This window comes from Hypanus sabinus, chromosome 7, assembly GCF_030144855.1.
Source record: "Hypanus sabinus isolate sHypSab1 chromosome 7, sHypSab1.hap1, whole genome shotgun sequence".
Lineage (NCBI taxonomy): Eukaryota > Metazoa > Chordata > Chondrichthyes > Myliobatiformes > Dasyatidae > Hypanus > Hypanus sabinus.
The window spans coordinates 32,542,678-32,568,103 of NC_082712.1; the positions used below are offsets into that span (position 1 = coordinate 32,542,678).

A 25,426-nucleotide genomic window follows, 5' to 3' on the forward strand; every position below is an offset into this window, starting at 1 on the left:
CTGCCTGTTCATGTACTGACCTGTCTTTTAGTTTATTCCCTGGCGCATGTTGGAAACTCCACCTTCATCATATTATAATTGCCCTTATTTCAGTTGAAGACTGTGGTTTTGGTCCTGTGGCATTCACTCTCAACCTGCATCTGGAATTCTTTCACTTTGTGGTCACTCCCTTCTCGGAGGATCTTTAACCATAATACTTACTAATCTTACCTCTATGTGCATGGCCAACTCTAAAATAATCTGTTCCATAACATCATGCTGTATGAAGCAATCCCTGCCGCGCTCGAAAAATTCTTTTATGATAGCCTTGCTATTTTTGTTCATCAAATCAATTATATAGTTTCAGAGCAATACCACAAAATGCTGGAGGCATCTGTGGAAGGGAATAAACAATCAACGTTTCAGGCCAAAACCTTTCATCAGGGCAGGGAAGAAAGGAAGAGGAAGCCAGAATAAGAAGGTGGAAGGAAGGGGAGGAAACCAGCAGGTGGTAGGTGAAGCCAGGTGAGGGGAAATGTGGGTAGGAGTGGGAAGGGGATGAAGTGAGAAGCTGGGAGGTGACTGGTGGAACGGTTAAAGAAGGAGTAATCTAATGGGGGGGGTAACAGTGGACCATGGGAGAAGGGGAAGAGGAAGGGCACTAGAGGGAGATAATGAGCAGGTGAGATTATATAGATTAAGGTATCTCTTGATATTTGCAGTTCCCTTGAAACCTACCCTAGCTCAGTGTTTCCCAAACTTTTTTAGCCCAATGCCCCGCCTAAAGCATCTTTATACCTGCCAACGCCCCTTTTAGGCACAATGTACTTTCCAGTGACCCCACAGTGTAAAAACATGTCTACCATATACTAACATGAGAAAAATGATTCTGCTTTAAAAATTTTATTTGTCTTTAAACCTGGCTTACACAGTACCTGTGTGCTGTACAGTCAATGTGATCCTTGAGCTTGATGGTTTTAGCAAGAGTTGAAATATCCAGTTCAAGTTGTGACAGCAAAAGCCTTAAGTCCACACATGTAACAAAGTCCATGCGGTTTCTATTTTTTTAAGTATGTGGTTCAGAGCACTGAAGCCTCTTTCAACAAGGTAGGAGGATGGAAATGCAATGAAGATCAGTTTGGCTCTTCCTCAAAGACCAGAAAACTTCATATGACAGTGTAGCCACATACCACAAAAGCCGATATTTTCGAAAAGCATTTTTGATTCTTTGTCATTTTGAATTTTGATAATCACTTCTTGCAAGCTCTCTTCCTTTTCTTCCACCTTGCGAAGAAAAGGGTTAATTACCCAGTCCAGAATTTCCAGAACTTTCAAATCCTTGAATCAATTCTAAAAATCCTTTTTCAGTGTCTGCAGGTGTAAGCAGTACTTTTGAAAACCACTGTCTTTGAAAGAGAATGCCATACTCCCATGCAGGGAAACTGTGAGGACATTTTGCTCCCAGTGTTTTGCTTACATATTTCCAATTTTCTGATAAAAGTGAATATTGCACTTTATCCCTGGATTAAATTCAAATCATCACCCTACAGATTCATATTTAGAATGTTCAATTTGTAAAACAGATTCGCTTGGTATGCCCCATCTCCACATAGAAGTTCAATCTTGTTTCCCAAACTCTTGTCAACTTTGAACAAAAATTCAACCACAGTGTCAAAAAGATCAAAGAATGTTTTAAGCAGCAGCCTTTTGAGAGCCAACACATACTGTAAGTGAGAAGAAGCAGCTGTTTAAACACTTCATCATTATCTTGGCATAACTGGCGAAATGTAGACCATAAGATATAGGAGCAGAAGTAGGCCATTCAGCCTATTGAGTCTGCTCCTCCATTCAGTCATGGGCTGATCCAATTCTTCCGGTTATCCCCTCTCCCCTGCCTTCTCCCCAAACCCTTTGATGCCCTGACTAATCAAGAACCTATTTATCGCTGCCTTGAATATACCAAATGACTTGGCCTCTACAGCTGCTCATGGCAACAAATTCCACAGATTTACCACCTTCTGACTAAAGTAATTTCTCTATATCTCTGTTCTAAATGGATGTCCTTCAATCCTGAAGTCATGCCCTCTTGTCCTAGACTACCCTACTATGGGAAATAACTTTACTATATCTAATCTGTTCAGGCCTTTTAACATTCAGAATGTTTCTATGAGATCCCCCCTCATTCTCCTGAACTCCAGGGACTACAGCCCAAGAGCTGCCAGAGCTGCCAGAGCTTTCATTCCTGGAATCATTCTTGTGAATCTTCTCTGAACCCTCTCCAATGTCAGTATACCCTTTCTAAAATAAGGAGCCCAAAACTGTACACAATATTCCAGGTGTGGTCTCATGAGTGCCTTATATCACACCCCTGCTCTTTTTTTCTATAACTCTAGAAATGAAAGCCAACGTTGCATTCGCCTTCTTCACCACTGACTCAATCTGGAGGTTAACCTTCAGGGTATCCTGCACAAGGACTCCAAGTCCCTTTGCATCTCTGCATTTTGAATCCTCTCCCCATCTAAATAATAGTCTGCCTGTTTATTTCTTCCACCAAAGTGCATGACCATACACTTTACAACATTGTATTTCATTTGCCACTTCTTTACCTGTTCCCCTAAACTATTTAAGTCTCTCTGCAGGCTCTCTGTTTCCTCAACACTACCCGCTCCTCCACCTGTCTTTGTATCATCGGCAAATTTAGCCACAAATCCATTAATCCCATATTTCAAATCATTGACATACATCATAAAAAGCAGCGGTCCCAAAGCCAACCCCTGTGGAACTCCACTGGTAACCAGCAACCAGCCAGAATAGAATCCCTTTATTCTCACTCTCTGTTTTTTGCCGATCAGCCAATGCTCTATCCATGTTAGTAACCTCCCTGTAATTCCATGGGCTCTTACCTTGCTAAGCAGCCTCCTGTGTGGCACCTTGTCAAAGGCCTTCTGAAAATCCAATAACACCATATCTACTGCATCTCCTTTCTCTACCCTGCTTGTAATTTCCTCAAAAAAATACAGAAGGTTTGTACCATGCAGGCTTTGGCCTATCTTGTCATGTGCCTCCAGATACTCCGTAACCTCATCCCTAAAAATCGATTCCAACAACTTCCCAATCACTGATGTCAGGCTAAAAGTCTATAGTTTCCTTTCTGCTGCCTCCCACCCTTCTTAAATAGTGGAGTAACATTTGCAATTTTCCAGTCATCTGGTACAATGCCAGAATCTGTTGATTCTTGAAAGATCATTTTTAATGCCTCTGCAGTCTCTCCAGCTACTTCCTTCAGAACCCGAGGGTGCATTCCATCAGGTCCAGGAGATTTATCCACCCTCAGACCATTAAAATTGGAACACCTTCTCAGTCATAATTTTCACTGCACAAATTTCACTTCCCTGATATTCTTGAATGTCTGGTACACTGCAGATGTATTCCACTGTAAAGAGTGATGCAAAAGACACATTCAGTTCCTCTGCCATCTCTGCGTCTTTCAATACAATATCTCCAGTGTCATTTTCTATTGGTCCTATATCTATCCTCAACTCTCTTTTACCCTTTTACCCACTTAAAGAAGCTTCTCGTATCTTCTTTGATATTAGTCGTCAGCTTCCTTTCACAATTCATCTTTTTCTTCCGAATTACCTTCTTAGTTTCCTTCTGCAAGTTTTTAAAAGCTCCCCAATCCTCTATCTTCCCGGCAGCTTTGGCTTCCTTGTATGCCCTCTCTTTTGCTTTTACTTTTACTTTGCCTCTGACTTCACCTGTCAGCCATGGTAGTGTCCTTCTTCCATTTGAAAATTTCTTTTTATTTGGAATATACCTGTCTTGCACTTCCCTCATTTTTCACAGAAACTCCAGCCATTGATGCTCTGTTGTCCTTCCTGCTAGTGTCCCTTTCCAGTCATCCTCGGCCAGTGCCCCTCTCATGCCATTGTAATTTCCTTTATTCCACTGAAATACTGACACATTGGATTTTAGTTTCTCCTTCTCAAATTTCAAAGTGAACTCTATCATATTGTGATCACTATTCCCTAAGGGTTCCTTAACCTTAAGCTCTCTTATCACCTCCGGATCATTGCACAACACCCAATCCAGCACAGCCAATCCCTTAATGGAACAAGCTGTTCTAAAAAGCAATCCCTCAGTCATTCTACAAATTCTCTCTCTTGTGGTCCACTACTGGCCTGGTTTTCCCAATCCACTTTCATGTTAAAATCTCCAAAGATTATCATGACATTGCCCCTCTGACATGCCTTTTCTTTGCCTTCTGTCATTTGTAATCCACATCCCGGCTGCTGTTTGGAGGCCTGTATACAACTACCACTGGGGTATTTTACACTTGCCATTTCTTAACTCAACCCAGAGAGACTCTACACCTTCGGATCCTATGTCTTCCTTTTCTAATGATTTATTATTATTTCTTGTACACAGAGCCACACCACCCCCTTTGCCTACTAACCTATCTTTCCAATACACTGTATATCCTTGAATGTTCAACTCCCAATGGCAGCCATCCTTTAGCCAAGTTTCAGAGATGACCACAACGTCATACTTGCCAATCTGTAGCTGAATTTCAAGATTGTCCATTTTATTTCCTATGCTGAGTGCATTCAAAGGTAACACTTTCAGTCCAGTATTTGTTGTGTTCTGTTTTAAATGCACCATGCTATTTAATGGATGAGCTTTAGTTTTGTTGATAGCAGATATTATAAGATTCATGCTTGAAAAAAGTCACTGGCTGAAGTTTTTGGCTGCAAGGTGTCAATGATGAATTACACAATAGAGTGCAAACAGACTTGGAATTTCTTTTTTCATAAATGCCACTAAACCAGCATGGTGATCTGTCGTATATGGTGCTCCATCTGTTGTACAGGAGATCATGTTCCTAATCGGAATATTGTTGTCCTCAATATACATTTTGAGCTCTTCGTAGATTAATTCTCTTTTCATGTTTGTTTTTAACTATTTACAAAGGAGAATCTCTTCATTATTTTTTCCATTTTTGATAAACCATACATATGCCTTTAGCAATGCCTCATTGTCTCACTCAATTGACTCATCCAGTTGTATCTCAAATTCTGATTTTTGTAGCTCTGAACATAGTTGACACTCAATGTCTTCACTCATTTCATCAATACGATGAGCTGCAGAGTTACTACTCAGAGGAATTGATTTTAAAATACTGGGATCCATTTTGAGAACAGTGGTGAGCACTTCCGGTGCAGCAGGCATTATTAATCTTTCACCAATTGTATGAGATTTTCCACACTTTGCTATCATTTTGAAAATGTTAGAAGAAGCAATGAGACTGCTATCAAGGTCATTTTCAGGGTTGTTTGGCAAATGACTTGAGTGTGCAACATTTTTTAAATGCTTCTTTCATCCTCTGGAACTGAGTAATACCATAAGTTGCCTTTTCAGGGTGTCACTTCTGGAAGTGTTCCTGCAATGTTGATGGTTTCATGGCTTAATTAGACGGTACAGTATTACAAATAAGACCCACGAGGTGTTGCTGATCTGACAGGAATGAATACTCAGGTATGTAACATTGTTTTGATGCACTTTCTGTAGTTTCTGTAGGATTAGAATTCAAGGCTTCACTGCCTTCAGACTCAACGAGACTGCGCCGTGCATATTTATCCATTATTACAGGGCTAAATTAAAATAAAAAATTAAGACAAACTGGGAATGCCTATCGGATGTTGACGACAGCAGTGTGTTGACGTGGATGGAAATGATGGTAGCAGCATACAAAGGAACGCCAACGTGAAGATGAAGACAATCACAACAGTGAAAATTATGTTGACAGTCGGGGTAGTCCTAAGAGTGTTTGTTCCCCTAAAAGTACTACCCTTAAAGGCTGACTTGTACCTGTGTGAGTGTAGCCCTGATTTTCACTTCTGCGTAGCTCTATGCCATAGCGAGCATGTGTTGGTGTGCGCCAAGATGCTAGTTGGCAGTGGGGTTTCTATGCCACTGTATTGAGTTTCCTCATTAGAGACACGGACAAGGAAATGCATTTCAAACATTTTTGCATGTCGGCAGGTAGATTTGACGATTTGGTTAATCTATTTCACATCAGTGTACAGGCATGGCAGAGAAGAAGCAATCAGAAATGCGATGCACCAAGCGGACCAATCACAGTTGTTGTAGTCTGCGTCGCCGTGACACGTGAGTTACTTTTTTGGGGAGGTGCACGTCACCCTAGAGCGTAGGTACAGTGTAGGGTATGTGGTACCTACGGCGTAGATGCGACGCACAAGTATAAATCAGACTTTATGGCTACTGCATTTCTCTTTTCTTCTCCCATTTGAATGGCTTCCTGTGCTTTGTTGCCACAGATAGTTTGCACATCCTCCTTGTGGTTCCCATTCTGGTCCACTCTGAGAGCATATCGGACAAGGTAAAGGCTGAGGCTGCTCGAACTATCCTTCTTACTAGTCACAACATCCTGCCACTGATCGTTCACTAATTTAGAGATACAGTACTGTGCAAAAGCCTTAGGCACATATGTATATATATTTAGGGTGCCGCAGCAGGGGTGTGGGACAGGTGGCAGAGAAGGAGTGCTGGGGTGGGGAAAGGGTGTGGTGGGGGAAGACACACCCAGCCCTGAGACACCAAGCAGGGTCATTTGATCCCAAACAGTTGGTTTATTGATGATTACAGAATGTCTCTCTGGTGCTTCCTGTTCCCTCCCCTCTTCCTTCCCCTTTTCCCATCATGATTCTCCTCTCAGTGCTCCCTTTCCACTCTCAGTCCACAATAAAACTACAAATCAAAATCAGGTTTTTCATCACTCACATGTCATGAAATATGTTTTTTGTTTGCAGCAGTACAGTGCAATACAAAAATTTACTACAGTACTGTGCAAAAGTCTTAGATAGTCTAGCTATATATAGTTATGTTTGTAGTTAAGCTCAGGGGTGTGACAGCCTCTTGGATTCCAATGTCCGGGCAAGTCTCCCCCATCTCTAATGTTACAGTTTTTGAAAATCAGATGCCATCTCATCAATGCTGAGTCAAAGTTCTTTGAGCGGCCAATACTTGATGAAGATACTGTCGTTGTTTGTCACAGTGAGGTCCATTAATTTCCATGTATTGCTGCTGCAACAACACAATACCTACCCAGTCACCCTTGAATGAATTAAATGTATTTATTAGTTTAGTAAGTTTTTATTAGATTTCAATACTTTAAATGTTCAAAACTTGTCCACACTTCTGTGTCCAATTTTAAAACTCTTAACCAATCAGAAATGACAGAGAGAAAATAATAAAAGAAAATCTACTTATCTATTTACTTTCCTGTGACTTTAGGCGCTGGCACTCACAGTCAGGAAGATACAGGGAGCAAGAAACGATCTGCTGGAGGAGCTCTGCCGTGTCTGGAAGGAAAAGCATCGTCGAAACTCAAGTCAAAACTCTGCTTCAGGACTGTGAGCACTTCTCATTTAGGCTGAACTCTCGGTGCAGGTTAATGTATCTTTTAATTCTAAAGATCTCTACCACTCATCTTCTTAATATTATTTATTATTTGCACAGTTTGCCTTCTTTTGCTCATTGATTGTCTGTGTGTAGTTTCTCATTGATCCTGTTGTGTTTCTTTGTACCTACCGTGAATGCCCACAAGAAAATGAATCTCTGGGTAGTATATGGTGACTTGTATGTTCTTGAATAATAAATTTACTTTATACTTGTAGTTTTTTTCCCTCTTATCTTATTTTTCAGTCTCTAAGTTCAGGAGTCAAGGCAATCCTAATAGATCTCTGCAGCCACGGTACTGCAGTCTGGAGTTGGTTTGTTCGTTATGTGCCCATTGAAATGACACAGGCAGTCGTGGTCTTTCCATGACCACGATTGCTCTTGGCAAATTTTTCTACAAAGGTGGCTTGCTGTTGCCTTTTCTGAATAGTGTCTTTACAAGAGAGGTGACCTGAGCCACTGTCAGTACTTCAGAGATGGTCTGCCTGGCATCAGTGGCCACATAGCCAGAACTTGTGATCTGCACCAGCTGCTCATACGACCATCCACCACCTGCTCCCATGGCTTCACGTGATGCTGATCGGTTGTGGGGAAGGGGGTGCTAAGTCAATGCTACACCTTTGCCAAGGGTGACCTGCAGGCTCGTGGAGGGAAAGGACACCTTACACCTCCTTTGTAGAGACATATCTCCACTCTGCCAACCAGTCTGGAGTGACTGCTATAATTGATGTTTCTGGAGTAGCCTGATTACAGTGGCCAATTGTCATGGTTCTTAATTTGGTATGGTTATCAAGATTGGCAGCAAGTTACATTTCAGCCTTAAAAGTTGAAAGAATCAACCTCATTGTGGAGTGCACTTGTTCACTGAACACCTAGAGATGTAGAGCTTCATATAAAGCAATCTACTCTGACTAAAATTAAAAAGTAACAGGATCCACTGCAATTAATTTTCTGTGTGTGAGCTATTATTACAGAATCTTTATCAGAGTGAAAAGTTTGTTGGTTTATTTTAAGTTTTTATTTTCAGACCTTTGTTACGCTAACTTCAGAAGTTGTTTTCAACTCCAAAACAATAAATGGACGTCAAGAAGTTGCAGTGGGATAGAAGCTCTCATTCACAAAACCTTGCAAGAGTACGACAGTGCTGGAACGTTAGATATTGGATAAGTTACATATGAAAACACATCAAAGGTTTTAGCAAAGGTGGAGGATGAATATGTTGGTAAGTTTTCAGACTGTAAATAAAATCAGAGTCTTGATTTGAGTTTCTTCACTCGAAGGATTGTGAGTCCATGGCACACTTTAATGAAGAGGGCTGTGGGTGCACTGCAACTGTATTCAAGTTAGCATTTGTCACTCATCAGTGCAAGGCCATCATAAAGTTGATCATCTTGACACATTCTGTCTCCAGGTGGGAACAAGCAGGAGTATCCTTCACTTGGTCCACTGCAGAGCAACTGAAAATCAGCTGGGATGGGATATGCCAGACCATTGTCCTGCTCCTCATGATGGGCTTTGTTGGAAGAAGAGGTAAAGAAGGTTTCTTGAAGGAGAGGTTAGAGGGATGGAGAGCGTGACTATGTTGAGAAAGAGATGCTGTCAGAGATGTACTCTACAACTCATATTCTTAGAATTATTTATCTATTCATTATTATTTACTGATTTTTTTGTATTTACCCAGTTCATCTTTTGCACATTGGTTGTTTATCAGTCTTTGTTTGGTTTGTATGTAGTTTTTCCTTGACTCTGTTGTGTTTTGTGCTATTGTGAATGCCTGCAAGAAAATGAATCTCGGAGTATTATATGATGACTTGTATGTATTTTGATAATGGGGTTACTTTGAACTTTTGTAAGGGAGAGATCAATATGATTTGGTGAAGAGAGCCTTTGTGTTGGTTTGTTGTGGTAAGATGAAAACATAGCCATGGCATAAAGTGATTAAGAATAGTCTCCATGGCTCTTTTTAAATCTGATCCAAAATTCAATAAGATCATGACTAATCTTTAACTCCACCATCATTGGCTCCATGCCTAAATATTCATAGCCTTCTATCTCAAATATACCTCAACTCGGCATCCATAGTACTCCAAGAAAGAGAATTCCGAAAACATTCCACACTCTATGTGAAGAAATGTCTCCTCATTTGAGCTCTGATCAGCTGATCCCTCATTCTGTGTAACCAAAATCTAAAGTCCTTAGTGTGGGGTAACATCCATGTAGCAGCCAAGACTTTTATGTGAAACTATCTGTGTAAGTTTGAAGCACAAAATGGTCTCTGTAGAACAATTCCGACTTGCCCTAGAAATCAATCTAATGGGTCTGTGTTGCAGTTGTGGAAAGAAGGAAATCAACGTTTTGTTCAATTAATATTTCCAACATTTTTTGTTTTGTTTTTATGTCAATCAGTGTTGACAGTATGATCTTTTAAATGCCTTTATCCAACTATCCAATTAATAACTTCTAGCTTTACTCCACTTCTATTGTCAGTCTAACTAACCTATAAATGGCTTAATTTAGTATGTCATTTTTTAATCCTTCTCTAAGAACTTCAAGAATAGCCTTCTGCATCAGTCCTTTTTAAAAACTTTTTGTCCAGCTATGGGCACTATTTGAACCCTGGAACCCTTTCATTCCAGAATTGAAGTTTGGAGGAATACCTTTGGTGAGATCTTACTGTTTTGTATGAGGTCCCATTCTTGGGTGGTGATGATCCTTTGAGCACATTTTCAGAGATGGAATTTGTCTCAAACACAACTTGATCCCCAGAAATCCTTTTTTCCTTGCATGAAATGTGGATAAATTGAGTGAAAAGTTAGTTTATCCATGATTGTGCATATCCTTCTCAGAATATTTAAGAACATTTGTCCCTCTCAATCCTTGGAAATCAAATACACCACATTATACACCACCTAAGAATTATGTAAATTATTTATCATCACAACAAACTATCCCTGTGTAATATGCTCAAAAGTTTCCTTTTCAAGCCCGCCTACTCACGCTTTCTGAACATTCCTGGATTTACTTTCCTTCTTCCTTAGTTAAACTCCAGATTCCATAACTATAAATACACATTTAAAACGACACCTCTCCAGAAAGCTTTGACAACTTTGTAAACTGCTTGTTCATTAAAGTGATTGCAGTTAGTGTACCTCCTTTGGCTAATTAGGATGATAACATAATGCAAAATACAGTTTCTTTTGGAGAATTTCTATTTAAATAAATTCAGCCAAAAATCAATTGGACATTTGTTATTGTTGTAGTTGAAAGATTATTTAGTTTATACAGATACAAGTTCAAAGTTAGAACATCTTATTTCCTTCTCATACTTCTTTGTTTCGTACATCTGAGTTAATATTGCTTAACCTGAGCTCCAACTATTTCTTCTGTTGACTTAACTTGAAGAAAGGTTGTCAAGTATCTGATTTCACTTACATTTTTAAATAAACACAACTGATTTCAAGCTTTGTAAAGTGATAGCTTTTCTAGCTCATTGGACAGTCAGTACACTTCGGGATATTGTATGAAGTGCTTTGAGACAATTTTGTGAAGTTATGAGGAAGCTCAGACATGAAAATTGTGGTTACCTAATTCTCCAACCCCAGTTCGGAGCAAAATATTTTTTGTCAATTTGAATTTTCTTTAGCTACATTATTAAACTACTGTTTAAAATCATCTGTATCTTTCTTTTATCTTCAAGTGGAACAAAGAGATTAGACTTTTTTGAGACACGTCTCTCAAGATGAAGATGTGTGTGCTGCCAACACTGAGGCAGATAAGAAGCTTTCAGAGTTTGATGTGGGCATGTCCATGAGAAGTGATGTGTGGCTTGTGGCTCTTCAGGTGAATGCTTTGTAAAACATTTCGGTAGCAGTGCCTTGACTTTGGTGAACAAGTGCAGCATTACAATGATTTTTCTCCTGTTAACAAGGGGGAAATGGTTTAAATTTCTTACTCAAAGTAAAATTATGTTTGTGCATGGTAGAGGACACTGTAGCCCATTATGCCGGATAGGCAGAGGCTTGAAAAATCCAGTTAGAAATCCCTATCACATGTTGCTCTGGAATCAATGTTCAGCCTTAATCTATCCACCGTAAGTATAGTCAATTTGCATGTGAAGGTAAACAGAGAACAATACAGCACTAGGCGGACCATTTGTGCCAATCTTGATGCTAATTTATATTAAATTCCTCCTCGTGTGTACATTTCATATCCTTATATTGCCTGCAGAGTCACGTGTCCACCGAATTACCTGCTTCCACTCTCCCACTCCATTCCAGGTACCTACCACTCAGTAATACCAAAAAAATCTTGCCCTTCACATCACCTTTAAATACCACCCCGCCCCCCAAACCGCTTAGCCTCTGATGTTCAAAGTTTTCAACCCAGAGAAAAGATTACAACTGCTTACCCTATCTTTGCCTCTCAAATGAGCTTATTCATTCAACTTTTAATAGTGGTGGCTGTGTTATTTATTAAAAGTATTGATGAATAAGTTTGGAAGGATGTTTTTTTACATTGATGTACATAATCTTCTTTTACTGAGTGACGTGGATATAAAACTAGCAGTTGTTATTTATCTCCAATCATTTGTGAGAAGATATTTGATTCCTTTTTGAAACAGCATTTCTTCAGATCAGTCTTTTCCCAGGGCTCTGTTTGGGGAGAGCTCCAGTATTTTGGAACAGTGTTGATCTGTGTTTGATGATGAGATCCTGTTGCTAAGTGATGGCTTTCCAGTTTATAAATGGTGTACAAAGTGGCGGTGGTACAGGGAGCACAAGAAGGTAAGGGCATGAGTGTGCTATTTAGCCCTTCAATTCTGCCCCACCATTCCACATGATCATGGCAGATCTGTCTTTTTGTGTACCTGTTCCACAAAGCCTTCAGTTCCCTGATCGTTTGAAAAAAATGGTTTACCTTCTCTTTAAATACCTCCAGTTATCTAGCCTCCACAACTTTCTAGGGTAGAGAATTCCAGCAACTCTACAATAAGAAATTCCTGCACACCCCAATTTTAAATGTTCTGTCCCTTAATTTGTAAGTCCCTCGTTTGAGACTGTCCTACTGATGGTAATCTATCAACTGTAATCCCCGCTTGTGGTTTTGTGTGTTTCAGTGAGACCACTTATCATTCTCCTAAACTCTAAACAGCACATGTCTGGATATCTTGAACCATTATTGGACAGCCATGTATTATGTTGGCCATGGGAGGCAAATCCCACTGATTGGACGGTGTCGAGCTTGTGCATTTTTGGAACTGTGCTCAACCAAGTGTTAGAATACTTCAGGGTAACAATGTGACCAAGGCAATTGTTTTAGTACATTTAATTAAGAAAAAAATCTTTTTCCATAACCTCAACAGGTGACATACTTGTCGTTCCTTGGGGTGCGACTCTTTAGCACTCCCAGCACTATCTTTTGAATGTGTCAAACAGAGGCTCTGTCTGCTCTACTGGATGGACAATAAGATCTGATACAATTTAAAGCAGAGGAGGGAGATTATTTCCAGTGTCCTGCTTGATATTTACCTCTCAGTCAACATTATTCCTGTTGACTGAGAAACTTCGGTTGCTGTATTTCTCATACCACAGCGGTGGCTTTAAAACTCCTAAGGTTGTGAACTGTCCAATACAAAGGCAAATCTTCTTTGTACTGATAATACACCTGTACTGTTTGGCTCCAATCCCAGGAGGTAAGTGGTGCTGAGTTACATCTTTTCACATGTTCAAAGAGCTACAGAAGTTTTGCCCCCTGCTGGGCTTTTTTTGAAATTTAAAGAGCTGCTTTCTTATCAAGCTGTTCTTTGATTACTCACATTTGAATTAACCCTGCTTTCAAAGTTGGAAATTAATTCCTGGTTCGGACATAATCGCAGGAAAGAATCAACCCTGATGCCTTGAAACCAGAAGCCAAGCGAAATATGGAGAGACTGCTGAAACTAGGACAAAGAAATGGATTACACCTGCCAAATAAAATCGAGTCAGTAAGTTTAATAGACCTGATGATCATCATCTTCCACTTCATTGCTTACAGCAAGAAGAATTACAATTATTTAGGTAACATTGGATCGGTAGATTCATCTGGTTCAGATTTATTTAGATGGGCAGCTTCAAAATTCAGAAAATATGTACTATCAGTTATGTAATATATATGTAATATTCAGCATCCATGTTGTTTTACTAAGTTCAAAAATTAAAAGTATGATTAACATATTATGTTTTATTGTGAAGGAACTCAAAGATACCAAATAGTAAATCAGTGAACTCTGTATTGAATTCAAGAAAAATCTCAACAAAGACACTACCGTTCTTCTGTTCACCAGAGGTGAGCTGGGTATGAGTCACGGTTGGGTGATTTTCTTGTGTGCATTTATTTTAGCATGATGTGAAATCTTATTACATTTGATGCATCTACCTAATGCAGTGACTATATTGCCAGGGTTTGTAGCTTCTCTTTAAGATTTACACTCAAGGAGAGAAAGTAAGACTAAGAATGCAGTGTAAAGCTTGCTATTCACATAAGTTATGGTCGAAACTGCAGAGGGAATTAGACATTAAGCAAAGAAAAAGACAATCCCAAATTGAAAAGTGGGAAAAATGTTATTCAGTTTTACTTCATGGTGTATAATTTAGTAATGTACAGCACAGAAACGTAATTTTGCTGAGATAACATGAAGAAATTTCACACTTTTTTAATGATGAACTAATTAAATGGACAGGTGAATATTTAAGTATCCTTGTGATGGAGAGGAGAAAATTGTCATTTAGCATCATAGAGTGCTACAACACAGAAAGGGGCCCCTTGATCTGTGCTTAACTGTTATCCTGCCTAGTCCCATTGACCTGGACCTGGACCATAGCTCTTCATACCTCTCCCATCCATGTGCCGACACAAACTTCTCTTAAATGTTACAATCGAACCTGCGTCCACCACTTCTGCTGGGAACTCGCCCCACCCTCTGAGTGAACATTTCACCTTTCACCTTAACCTGTTATGAGGTTAAGATCCCTGTATGTACGTTTGAAACCAACACAAGGTTTACATATCGAGGGCAGATAGGACAATGGATGGAGTCAGCTTCAGGATTGAGTAGCATGCTGTCATTCATTGCAGCTTACGCACTGTGGCTGACTCCGAGAGGTGTGATATTGTGAATGGTCTCATGGCGACCCAACAAGGAGGGGGAGAACTTAGCAGGCGAAGCTCCTGTCGTTCTTATGATGCATGGAATGTTGACTTGTGTTTAGGGGATGTCAGACTCAATGTTTTTGAGTCTTAGAGCATGGAAGTTCCATCAACCCATCAAATCTGTGCCAACTATAAAGCAACCATTTGCACTAATCCTAAACTGGTATTTATTCTGCATCTTCATTTATGTTCCTCCGCTCCCCTGCAGCCCCGCCTGCAGAGACGAGAACCCCTGACAGATCAGAGGCGGTTTACAGTGGCCTACTAATCTGACAGCCGGCACATCAGTAGTGTGTGGAAGGAGACGGGAATGCCCAGAGAAAGCCCTTCCGGTCACAGGGAGACTATGCAAATTCCATTCAGAGAGCACCAGAGCTCAGGATTGAAACCGGTTCACTATTACAAAGTACTTCGGGTGGTGCAGGGGATTAGCAGTCCATGCAGTTGCTTTACAGCACCAGCGATCATCAATCGGTGTTCAATTCCCACTGCTGTCTGTAAGGAGTTCATACATCTGCCCCAGTGATAGACGGCCGGGCACAAATGTATCCTCGGAAGAGGGGCAGGCAGTCGGCCCTGGCAACGCCCTCGACTTTCAACCACCTAGACTCATGAACGACTATCAGGGCTGGGCCCAGGAGCAAGCCCACCCACAAACCCTCCTCACGCCCCGCCCCCTTCTGTGTGGGGTGCCCGTATATGAGGAGCGCGGGGGCTGAAGGACAACCAGAACCTGAGCAGACACCTGTTCAGATACTCAAACAGGGGCTACAACCTCTCACACTCCGTATAAGCATGCTACACTGACTCCTGCTGGCCACAGAACGGACAGGTGGACGTGGTGCCAGTGAACCTATTGCACGGCACTGCCCGATGCAAAACCTTCCATTCTAGGTGCCCAATAACAGGGGAAGGACCCCTGTGTAAAGAGATTTCCACTGGGGTCCTCCGCTGCTGCCAGATGGTAAAACAGACCGCCAAGGTGAGTCTGGGCGGCAGTTGCAGGCAAGGAGGTGAAAGGTGTGCAAGGGCAGCCCGTACAAGAAACGCTTTGGAGCTTCACGGAAGGGCAACGGTGGGGATTCCCGTGAGACGGCTCATGTCGTGTAGGACCCTCTCCCGCGTGGTATCCCAAGGTCTGGGTTTGACAAGCACTTCCTGACCATCACGTGGGCTCCTGTACGACAGGGCTGTCCTGCAGCCCTGAGAGGACATACTCCGTGAATATGGCCTTTACCGGCAGTACATTCTCCTCTTGTGGCCCCTGATCTCCAGCCACAGATATGGTAAGCCACGCTGTCCTCCATTTCACAGGCATCCTGTCTCTGGCACCGCTTCCCTCCCCTGACTTCCCCAGGCTCTTGCGGGATCTCAGGAGCTGCAGGACCCTCTGAGCTCAGATCTACAAAAACCACTCACTCCTTCCCTGGGTGGGGAAGGTAGAAGCCTTCAGATGCTTCTTCTTCTTTTTCACCTTCCTGCCCACCACCTGAGACCTCCCCTCACTGTGACACTTGTGCTGGGAGTAGCCCACATCTCAGGCAGCGTTGAGGTCATTGATACAAACAACATATTTCACTGTATGTTTTGATGACAAATAGAACCACACTTTCAGGCTGCCTTCAGCACAATCCTTGCTGATTTGTTCTGACACAAATGACACATTTCACTGTATTCAATGTACATGTGATGAATAAAGCTAATATTTAATCTTTTGAAAAAAAAGTTTAACTATCTGTGCCAGAATGGTATCCTTTGATATAAAGTGTCATATCAAATGTACATTATTATGTTCTAATTTTAGCTGCTACTTACTCAGTGACGTTAATATGTTTATTTCTTATTGTTACTGGTTATTACATACAGTGTATAAAATTGCCTCAAATTCTACTTTAGGACTTTCCCTGAGGACTTTCTTGGTGATTTGGAGAAGACAGATGATGATAAATACAAGTTGACATTGAAGTACCTCCATTACATGCCAACAGTTAACAAATGCTATATCCCCGAAACCAGAAGAAAATGGAAACAGCTTTTCATTCCAGATGTAAAGTAAGAAAAATTCTCAGCTAAACTCGTTTGCAGAAATTAGTTTTATTCCTGTCAGATTGCATCCACGGGGATTTAAAGTAAACAAAAACTTCTATGTTACAGATACTTCAAATGCTTAAAGAGGATTGTTTTGGTTGTTGAAAGCTTGAATTTATAAAGAATTTCAGATTTTCTTCACCCAGAAGTTGAAGGTCCTTTAGAACATTTTAAAATTTCAGAGGGATGTGAGTTGGTGCTGTTTATAACCAACAGAGCCAGTTATTTTTTGAAATGTCTCTCAGTACACCATGCAAATGTCACACATCTTCCAGGTCATCATGTGAAATTTTATCCGACAGATTTCATGTGTAGCTGGAATCTATTTATGACTATTAGCAGCTGGAAAGTAAGATCAATTTAATGTGCAGTAATTTTACTTGACCTAATGGCCTGTAGGAGAAATTTACAACTCATTAAAAAAAGGCTATTAATTATTTTAAGTTACTGGGCCGGGTCAACTGGAGCAGTGGATAAATTGCACAGCTGAAACTGTGCCTTAGACCAAGGATAGGGTTGCAGACACCTGCTATCTGCTCAACTATTGAAACCCCATTTATTATCCGCATTAATTAAATTAATAATGCCATATTTCTTACCCCACTCCTTTGTAACCTCTCCTCAGCCAATCCCCCCACCACACTCCTCTACACCCCCCTCTACCATCCCCTCTCTATCCCCCCACCCTCCCACCCCCTTCTTCTCCATACTCCCAGAACCTCTCCTGATCTTTTGTGTGCTCCCAATATCACTTGCAGCTTGGTGCAGTTGCCAAATATCTGGAATTCCCTATCCAAGACTCTCCTTTAACCCTCTCTGCTCCTTAAAAACAAATTCCTTGACTGAGATAAACCTCTGCTGACCTTCCCTTGGGTGGCTCAGTCGCAAATTTGTTTTGCTGGTACTCCATGGTTTGGCTTTGTTAAAGGCATTATATAGTTGGGTTACAATGTTTTATAGGGCCAAGAAACCATTCTTTTAAAGAAAATAACTTACAGAACCTTCAGCAGACCTTGTTTTGCTGTTCTCTATATTTGTATTAAAACTTGCTTTTGAAATATGTGAAGTTAGATCACTGGATTAATTCTCTACTTTAATCTCTTTTACTGGCAGGCAAACACAAAAATTCTTGAAAAAGCTGATCCTCCTTCGAGCAAAAGCAGCAGGGCTACTGGGCTTTCGCTCCCATACTGACTTTGTACTTGAAATGAACATGGCCAACAAAAGGGAATATGTTGCTAAGTTTTTAGGTTTGTTCTTTCCTTTAAACTTTATTAAAATATATACTTTATACTGTTGCTGTTACCACCATCTTGTTGATAAAGTGTTTGATCATCATGGTCCTTCTCTTTCCCATCATTGCGTACACTGGTGTGACAAGACATTATCCTGTGGTTCAGAGTTGATGGTCAGCGATAAACAAAATGTGTTGTTGCCTTGCAGAGCTGGCGGATTAGAATACAGTTCTTGCAATGTGATTCTGAATATGTCCAAGTGCTCATCTGGCTTCATCTTAGAACATGAAAAAGGAGGAGCAAGAGGTCCCTTGAACCTTCAAATCTGTCCTGCATTGAGTTGTGATCAGTCTCCAGGTCTCTTCTCCAGTTCAGCTTCCCCAAAGACCTCAATTCCCTGATCTTACAACAATTTATTTCCATTTAAATTGGGTAAACCTCTTTTTAAAAACTTTGCTATCTCATTGTTCAGAAGTCACAATAGTTTGGCATTTAACTCACCAGGATCCAATTTCCAAAGAAGTTGTCTTCCTTCTGCAGGTAACAGGGCTTCCCTCCCATGGTACTGCCTTTCCAGCACATCTGCTCCCACTCACACCCCAGGCTGAACAGAACAGAAATAGAGTTCTCTTGATCCTCACCAAGCAGACCATTCTTTGCAACTTCTGCCAGTTGTAATATAATCTCACCACCAACCACCTCTTCCCCTCTCCTCTACATCAGGTACAAACTAGACAAACACTTCGCCGAGCCCCTCTGCTCCATCGCCCAGGGTTCTCTGGATTTTCTGGTGTCAGCCATTTTAATTCTCCACCCTATTTCCATACGGAGATGTCTGTCTAGGGTGAAGCTAAACACACGCTAGGGGAACAGCTCCTTATATTCTGCCTTGGTAGTCTGCAACCTAGTGCACCAACTCGAGTTCTCTGATTTCCAACAAACTGCTTCTCTCTGTCCCTTTTCTCCCTCCTCCTGACCTACCTACCCTTTTCCTCCACCTGCTCCATGTCCATCATCTACATTGATCTCATTGGTTGCCTTCTCCACTACTTCCCTCTATTTGTCTAACCTCACTTCCTTTACTCCAAGATCAACCTTCCTCTCCAATCAGATTTCATCATCTTCAGCCCTTGGTCACTTACAGCTTCTGGTGCTATTCCCACTCTCCCCTCATCTGGCTATCAGCCATCCCCCACCATCTGGATTGACTGATCACCAACCAGCTCTAGAGCCTTTTCATACTGACTATTTCTGCTCTATGCTTCAGCCCAGATGAAGGACCTCAACCCAAAATGTTGAATGTTCATTTCCTTTCACAAATGCTGCCTGACCCGCTGAGTTCCTTCAGCTTTTTGTGTGTTGCTTCAGGTTCCATATCTTCTCATGTATCTCCAGCTTCCATGCACCCTCAAATCACTCCATTTTTTCTTTATTTGTTAGGTCCTGGTTCCTGCACTTCCATTAAAATCACTGGGTCCCAATTCCCATGCTCCTATTAAATCCACTACGCCCATTTCCCATGATCTCCTTAAACCCACTGGGTCCCAATTCCCGTGCTCCCTTTAAACTCAATGGGTTCCAATTCCCATGCTCCCTTTAAACTAAATGAGTCCCAATTCCCACACTCCCTTTAAACTCAATGGGTCCCAGCTCCCAGGTTCCCTTTAAATTCAATGGGTCCGGATTTCCATGCCCCCTTTAAATTCAGTGGATCCCAATTCACACACTGCCTGTAAACCCAATGGATCCCAATTCCCAAATCCCTTTTATTGCTTTGTAACCGCTCCTAAAATGTGAATCAAAAATGTGTCAGGCTTTTAAAGGAAATGATATACGATAGCCTGGCATTATCAGTATGCTGAGGATGTGGGATTTCTGAGTTTTAACTGGTCTGACTTCCACAGCCCTCCAGGGGAAGCGTGCTAAGCAGCAATGACTTTAATTTTCTCACAAGTAAGAAATGGTTCACCAACAATTACCACATTTAGTGATTGTTTAAGAATTCCAAAAATGCACTACTGTAGGAAATGCTGCATGATTCACTTAGAAGGCATGGTCTCTGAGAAAGAGATAATTGGAAATGCCATCAAAATGTTGGTCACAAAGAATATTATAAAGAGAGTGTTGCAACAAGAGAATGAGAAGACTTGAACTCAAAAGATTCTGCAGATGCTGGAAATCCAGAAAAATACACAGAAAATGCTGGAGGAACTCGGCAGGTCAGGTAGCATCTATGAAGGGGAATAAACGGTTGACATTTTGGGTCATGACCTGATGAAGAGTTTTGACATGAAACGTTGGCCATTGATTTTCCTCCATAGCTGCTGCCTGACCTGCTGAGTTCCACCAGCATTCTGTATGTGTAATTCGAGAACAGGAAAGCAGAAGGGTCAGGAATTTATGGAAGAATCTCATGGTGGCTCAGACAGAATTTGCGGAACAAAGTGTGTGCAAATTCCAGTAAAAAGTGTCTGAAAGGGAGAGAGCCTGAACGCACAGTCAGGGTAATGAAACTGCGAAGGGAACTGAACATGATTGAAATTTGAGGCATTGGGTGAACTGTCAGTATGCATGCCATAGTTAAAAATGTGAAAAAGACATATTGTCAGGTTTAAGGAAAAGGAGATTTATCTATGCATTCTGTGAATTTACTGAATGTAGGAGATGGGTAAGCACCTGAAGGGGGTGGGGGAGTTCATGAGGTATGAGGGGATTTGCAGGGTATAATATTTCCAAACTGCTGGGACCGCATTGGGTTATTTTTGTACATTCCTCTGTGTTTCAGGAACAGGAATGTGCAGTATTCGTCTTGCCCTGAAAAATTTTTACACAACAGGAACATGCATTGGCAAATCTGATAGAGCAATGCACACATCTGTTTTGCAGTGTGTGTGTGACGTCTCTCTATTGATTTTAATAGGGAGCAAATGGCATCAATCATGAATTTATCCTGCTGATCTTCGCAGAATTTGTGATAAATTTCCCCCATTACACAATGTTTCAGTCTCAGAATGTCAAACTGCAGAATTTATTTTTGGTGAGAACTGGTTAAAGTGCAACATAAATTGTTGACTGAAATCAAACCTATTTCATTGCCTTCCTTTTGTTCTTCAGATCAATTACAGTATACCAGAAATTGAAACCTTTAGCCGAAGAGGAAAGAAGCTTCATTTTAGACTTATAGAGGAAAGAATGTGCTGAGCGAGGATTCAAGTACAATAAAATGATAAATGCTTGGGGTATGTATTATTATATGACACAGACTGAGAAAATCAAATATTCTGTTAATCACAATTACTTGAAGCAGTTCTTCCCCGTGGAAGTGGTGACCACAATATTAATGGACATCTATCAGGACATGTTGGGACTGTCCTTCACCCAATTAAAACATGCTCAAACCTGGCATAATGGTTGCACTGTGCACTCTGTTCAGGATAGTGTCACAGGGAATGACTTAGGGCAGTTTTATCTTGACCTCTATCCAAGGTATGCTAATAACAGTTTTTAGACATTTTGAAATCTTGATCACTGCCACAGGAAGAAAGAAATTAGGAAACAGGACCTCAGATGTGATATAGCAGATGTATGCCCTGCAGCTTGCTCCGTCTATGCTAAATATCAAAAATAAAAGAGTAGAGGGGTCATGGCACAACTTGGCCAATTATTGGCTGGGCCGCACTTATGCTGTTAGGAAGAATGTGATCATAGTGGTGAGTTTGCAGAAGAGATTCACTAGGGTGATGTAGAGTAGTACAGCATGAAAATAGACCCCTTGGCTCAACTTCTCCCCTCCAATTCCAGTTACTCACGTCTGGCCCAATACCCTCCAAGCCCCTCCCCACCGTGTACCTGTAAATGAGGAGAGACGGGATAGGCTGGTGGAAATAACTTGGAAAGTGTGTTACTCGGTTGGGTGATGGTTGGGTTGAGTTGTTCTCCGATCTTGGCAATCCATTTCCAAACGTTTCGTCATCCTATGAGGAGACATCAACAGTGTGCTGTTTGCTTGGTAAGGCTGGGTTTGTTTTCTTTGGACCAGAGGAGGCTGACGCAGCTCCGAATAGAGTACAGCATAATTGTACAACAAGCAGATAGGCACATGGATGAATGAAAAATGGAGGGCTATCTGGGAGGGATAGGCAAGATAGGCTTGGAGTAAGTTTAAAAAAAAGGTCAGCACAACATCGTGGGCCGAAGGGCCTGTACTGCACAGTACTATTCTATGCTCTAAAATTGAGTGATGCAAATAGGAAACTTTACCCTGTAACAGATATTTAAATCCAGAAGGCAAGGGACATAAGGTTTAGATTAGAGGGTATCTGAGAATAAAATTTTCACTCAGATCATGTGAGGGAGAATAAGTTATAGGGATACAGGGAAATAGGAGAGTTGGCTTAGATTTGGTGGGCCAAATGGCCTTCTCTGTGTCATTATAAATTTACAATAACAAATCTAATTCACAAAATTGGCATCAACAATACCCACATGATCAGAATGATCTATATGCTTAATGCAGACATTAAAATGCTTCCTTTGCTCCTGAGGTAATCAATTCAATATTTTGTTTTCAGTCAAATGATGTTTATTATCACATTTTGGATTAATGCTGCTTGATGTAATCAGAGGGGTACAATTAGGAAAATGCTAATTATGTAATTTATAAATGTTTGTCACAGTAAATCCAATCATCAGTGTGTCAAGTGCAGTTAAAATGCATGAGTTTTGCCAGACCTGACACTTGATTGCAATATCATTTATTCTACTTTAAATATGATTGTTGTATACAATGAAGACAGTTACACACCTGTGAAATAACATAGATTGTATATGTAACATAAGTGTGGTATGATGTTAAGTAAGCAAGTTTTTTGAAATCTATTTCACAGTAATAATATAGAATATTAATTATTTTGTGCTTACTGGATACCTCTGTTCTGATTTGATCTTGTTGCTGTTTGATTCAAATGGAGAAGTTACTTGTTTTGGCTTTCCCCTGCAGAGATGGAAAGTTTGGACGTGCAGCTTGTTTCGATCTCCAGCCCAGATGTCTACTATCCGATGGAAAAGGACAAATAGTAGCTTAAGCATTGGTAATAAATTTTACCAAACCAACCAAAAACATTCCCTCACTCCTCCAACATGTGGAAGTTAAGATCTTCTTCCACTGATTTGGTCATATAATACATCAGATCTGTACCCAGGTACACACTTCACACCTTTTATTCAGCCCGTCCTGCATGTGACATCAGGCTCACTAATGTGGTCAACTCACAACCAACCTCTGAAATAGCAATTAGGAATGAGGTGTGTTTGTAGTGTGTAGACCTCCGTTAGTCTCGATAGACCATGGATTTGCACCTTGGAAAGTTTCCAGGGCGCAAACCTGGGCAGGGTTGTATGGGAGACTGGCAGTTGCCCAAGCTGCAAGTCTCCCCTCTCCACGCCACCGATGTTGTCCAAGGGAAGGGCATTAGGACCCATACCGCTTGGCACTGGTGTCAACGTAGAGCAATGTGTGGTTAAGTGCCTTGCATCACATGCAGCCTCGAACTAGCGACCTTCAGATCACTAGACGAACGCCTTAACCACTTGGCCATGCGCCAACACAGAATGAGATGTAACCATGGCCTGACAGGCAATAGCCCACATTCTATGATTAAAGACATGTTTTTGTTTTAATCTTTGCAGTATTTCAACCCTATGGGAGTAGTAATATTCCCACAAATTAAGAACAAAATATAAAATGTGGGATCTGGATTAACAAAATGCAAAACTATGAGTTTTACCTAACACAACTAAACAAACTGAACAATAAAGTCATCTTTGTGTAATGGAGAAGTTTGGCTTATGTATAAACTACAGAATTATCTGTTGGGTTTCTGGTTTCATTGTTCCAAACTTGCGTGGTGGCTTTGTTTTTAAAATAGTGTCTTTTTAGATCAATCAAAACGCCACACATATCAATGCTAAACATCTGAAATAAAACAGGAAATGTTGAAAATATTCAATAGTTCTGGCATGATCTGTGGAGAGAGAAATTAGGTGAGTATTTGGGGCCAATGACCTTTCAAAGGTTCATTTTATCTATGTAGGGGGTGATTGATAAGTTTGTGGCCCAAGGTAGAAGGAGACAAGTTATTAACTTCAAACTTTCTGCGTAATCACCCAAAGAGTTGAACTGCATGTGCATGTTACGAGAGCTGTATAACTCATCTCCTTCTACCTTAGGCCACGAACTTATCAATCGCCAATGCTGTGTACACTTTCTGGAGGTCCAAGACCCGTGCACTCCGCAACTGCTGGACTAAGTGTGTAAATGTAGGAGGGGACAATGTTGTAAAATAAATGTGCTAGGTTTTCTAAAATTGACTCCTTCTACCTTAGGCCACAAACGTATCAATCACCCCTGGTATGTATGCAGAATACAATTGAGATCTGTCTTCTCCAGATAGCCACAAAATACAGAAAATCATAGAAGTAGTTAAGAAAGACATCAACGCCCCCCCCACCCCACTCCCGCATGAAAGGAGAAAGAAACAAAATGTTGCAAACTCCAAATCCACACACCGCCCCCCCCCCCCCAACCCTTCCCTCACACATAAACTAAGAGATCACCCACAGGGAGAAACAATGACAAGAACATAAAGCTGCAAACCTCCCAGCCTGCAATCAGCAAAAAGAATGGGTGAGAACATGACAAAAACAGACCTGAAAGGGGCCGATGTGAAATACAGGTAGTTCGAGCTACAGTTTCTTAGAATTTCGATAACATCTCTGAGAGCATCGGGAACCAGTGGCCCCTCTGAGGACAGCGACTCGAACCAACAGCTTCTCCAAGGCAAGCAACCTTTCAACCCTATCCATAGGTGCTGCCTCACCTGCTAAATATTTTCCAAATTTTGCGGGGTTTTTTTTACTTCAGATTTAGTTTTGCTTTATAAACGGTAAATACAGTTAACATTTTATTTAGAGTGATGTTTTATTCTGCAGGTTGATTTTGTCATGTTCAGTGGAGGTAATGTGAAGGCAGATTTTGTGGAAGCCCCCTCCCAGATGTTGGAGAACTGGGTTTAGGAAGAGGAACCCCTGAAGAGAATTGTAAAAATGGGAGTTCTGTTCCAGATGATTTACTTGAGAAACTTGTTCAGTCAAGACAGGATAATACTGGTAAGAAGTAAATTGTGCAAAGTTCAAATATGTTTTTCAAGAGTTAAAATACTTTTCAAAACATTTACTGGGTTTCATTCCAATGTGATAAAGGAGCGCTTTCAAAAAAAAAATTCTCAGGTGTTGGATCATGAGAATGCTTTCGTGATCCAAAGGTTCTTTGGAAGTTAAGAATGACGCATAAGATATGTAGCTTATCGGTCGTTTTATTAGTTTTACAGAAGATGAAGGGAAAAGAAGCGTGATGAGAGACTGAAAGCAGAAAAGCAAAGGCCAGAGTAGGGAAAGGG

At 41.0% G+C, this 25,426-nt stretch overlaps 1 pseudogene; it reads left to right on the top strand.

The window, feature by feature from the left end:
• Positions 1-6,067: 6,067 nt before the first annotated feature.
• Positions 6,068-25,426, top strand: part of LOC132396479 (neurolysin, mitochondrial-like) — a 39,148-nt pseudogene continuing 19,789 nt past the window's right edge.